A 3,065-nucleotide genomic window follows, 5' to 3' on the forward strand; every position below is an offset into this window, starting at 1 on the left:
CAGAGAGGAAGGGAGAGGGAGAAACATCAATGATGAGAGAGAATCATTGATTGGTTGCCCCCAAGGATCAAGCCTGCAACCCAGGCATGTGCCCTGAGCGGAATCGAACCCTGACCTCTTTGTTCATAGGTCAATGCTCAGCCATGCCAGGTCAGGCAACAATTACTTTAAATGCAAATGGTTAAAAGCTCCAATCAAGCCCAGCTATCAATAATTACTTTAAATGCCAATAGATTAAAAGCTCCAATCAAGCCCAGCCAACATGGCTCAGTGGTTGAGCATCGACCTATGAACAAGGAGGTCAGGGTTTGATTCCCAGTCAGGGCACATGCCTGGGTTTCAGGCTCAATCCCCAATCCCTGGTGGGAGCTGTGCAGGAGGCAGCCGATGAATGATTCTCTCTCATCATTAATGTTTTTATCTCTCTCTCTCCCTCTTCCTTCCTCTCTGAAATCAGTAAAAACATATTTTAAAATAAAAGCTCATATGTAGATGAATGGATAACAAAACATGACCCTTATACACGTCAGATAGAAAGACACACAGAGACTTAAAGAGATGGAAAAAATATTTCATGAAAATGAAAACACAGCAAAACAAAAGCCGGGGTAGCAATAGTTATACAGAAATATTTCATCACTTAGAATATTTCGTGCCATTCCCTCTGGCCTGCAATAGTTATACCAGACTTCTTGTTATGAAGTGTATAACAAGAGACAAAAAAGGACCCAGCAATTTCACTTCTGGACTTCTGTGTGTTTATCTGAAGATACCCAAAACACTAAATAAAAAAGACATATACATCCATATGTTTAGTGCAGTATTATTTACAATAGCCAAGATATAGAAACAAACTAAGTGTCCATCAACAGATGAATGAATACAGAAGTGGTGCATATATACAATGGAATATGACTCAGCCATAAGAGAGAATAAAATCTTGCCACTGCAACAACATGGATGGTCCTAAAGGGTATTGTACTGAGTAAAATAAGTCAGATAGAGAAAGACAAATGCCACTTGATTTCACTTATATGTGGAATCTAAAAAACAAAACAAACAAACACGCAAACCAGAAACGGACTCATAGATACAGAGAACATTTGGCCAGTGACCCAGACAGGAAGAGTTCTGGGGGAGAGGATGGGTGAAAAAGGTGAAGGGATTAAGAAGCACAAATTGGCCTTGGCCAGTGTGGTTCAGTTGGTTGAGCATCGTCCTGTGCACCAAAAGGTCGCAGGTTCGATTCCAAGTCAGGGCACATACCCAGGTTGCAGGTTCAATCCCTGGTGGGGGTACATACTGGAGGCTACTGATCAATGTTTCTCTCTCACACTGAGGTTTCTCTCTCTCTCCCTTTCTCTCTCTCTAAAAATCAATAAAAGCATTTAAAAATTTTTTTTAAAGAAGTACAAATTGGTCATTACAGAATAGTCATAGTATAGCAGAAGGAATATAGTAAAGTACAGCATAGGGAATGTAGTCAGTAATATTGTAATAACTATGTATGTTGTCAGATGAGTACTAGATCAGTTTGTACGTCACATAAATGTCTAATGGGTTGTATGACTGAAACTAAATAATAGTGCATTGTCAACTGTAATTTAAAAATAAGAAATATTTTTTAACTGTTTAAGTCTAATCAGATAAATATACCTTGCTTTAGGGAACAATATTTTTAAAAAGTTATTTCACTTTTGTCTGTTTAACTTCCCCTAGCTCCGAAATAGGATGTCGATGAGTTGTTGAAAAATAGGAGGATAAGAAAGTTAAGAGAGAACAGAAAGGACCCAAATGTGAGGAAATTGGGAAGGGTGCTCATGGGCAGAGGAAAACCAGTGCCCAGGGTGTAATTCACAACTCTGTTTCTCAATGTGCATGTGCTTCTTTGACCTGGGGCAGGAAGGACAGATGGCAAAGGAGGACCCTCCCGGTGTGAAAAGTTGGGTTACGATGGGAGGATCAAAGAGGCCTCTTCTCAAAACCCTGAAGTTGTGGTGAGTCACTTTCTTCACAGCCCTTTGCAACTCTAACCTGCCTTCCAAATAAGCATATGTATATGAGGGAGTGTGTGTGCTGAGGTAGGTGTGGGAACAGCGCAGTCAATGAAGACGCGGTGTGTGAGTGAACCAGTTATGGTGCGTGTTTGTACTTGAAAGCCATAAGGTTCTAGGCGAAATCTATGGGTGGCACTGTTGTACAGTGCTGGTAGGTGTGTGGCTGCGGGGGTGTGATTAACAGTTTATAGGCCGTGCACAAGTGTGCGCGACATCTGACTGTGTACAGATTAAAATGGAAATGTGTGCTGGCGTGTGATACAGGTGCAGAACAGTCCAGGAAGCCTTGGAGTCCGTCTGACTTGGTCTTGCATCCTGGTTCATCCAGATGTGTAACCTCGGACCCATCACTGACCCTAAATTTTCTTACCTCTGAAACAAGGGTAATAATAAGGACCTTTTAAGAGTGCCATGAGTATTCGAAAGGAAACCCTGCATGCAAAGCGTTTGGTGCCACAGGCCTCACGTAGTAGGTCTCAAAAATAGGCAGCTGTTACCATGCACTGTGGAGGTGCCTCTTGGGGGTACAGAGGCAAGAGGGAGCAGCATGCGACCCAGGACTGTGTGTGTGTGTGATCTGGTGAGGACTGTGTACGAGTCGTGTGCATTCGCGTGTGCGCGCCCTAAGCCGTTCCTTTTCCTTCTCCACTGAGCCCCCTATTCAGACCGGGGCAGCGGGTGAGAGGAGATGGTACAAGTTTCCGCAGACACCTTGGCTTTCTGGTTCCTGTGTCTAAGTGAGTAAGAGGTTGAGGGGCCCCGAGGAGCTGCAGGAAGCCAACCGCCTGCACAAGCTTCCTTTTTTCCCCTCCACCCAGCAACGGCTGAGCACTGCAACCCACCTCCACGCCCCACCTCCACCCGCACCTACTTTCCTTTCAACAAGTGAGCGAGCCGGGGCGGACAGCACACCCCCAGGAGGAAGGATTCCTCCCCTTCCTTTCCCCCAGTCCCCCTTAAGACGGACCAGGAAGCAGCGCGGCTCCCGGCCGGGCCACCTTAACAGCA

Source organism: Myotis brandtii, unplaced genomic scaffold (genome assembly GCF_000412655.1).
Source record: "Myotis brandtii unplaced genomic scaffold, ASM41265v1 scaffold566, whole genome shotgun sequence".
In the NCBI taxonomy this organism is placed as follows: domain Eukaryota; kingdom Metazoa; phylum Chordata; class Mammalia; order Chiroptera; family Vespertilionidae; genus Myotis; species Myotis brandtii.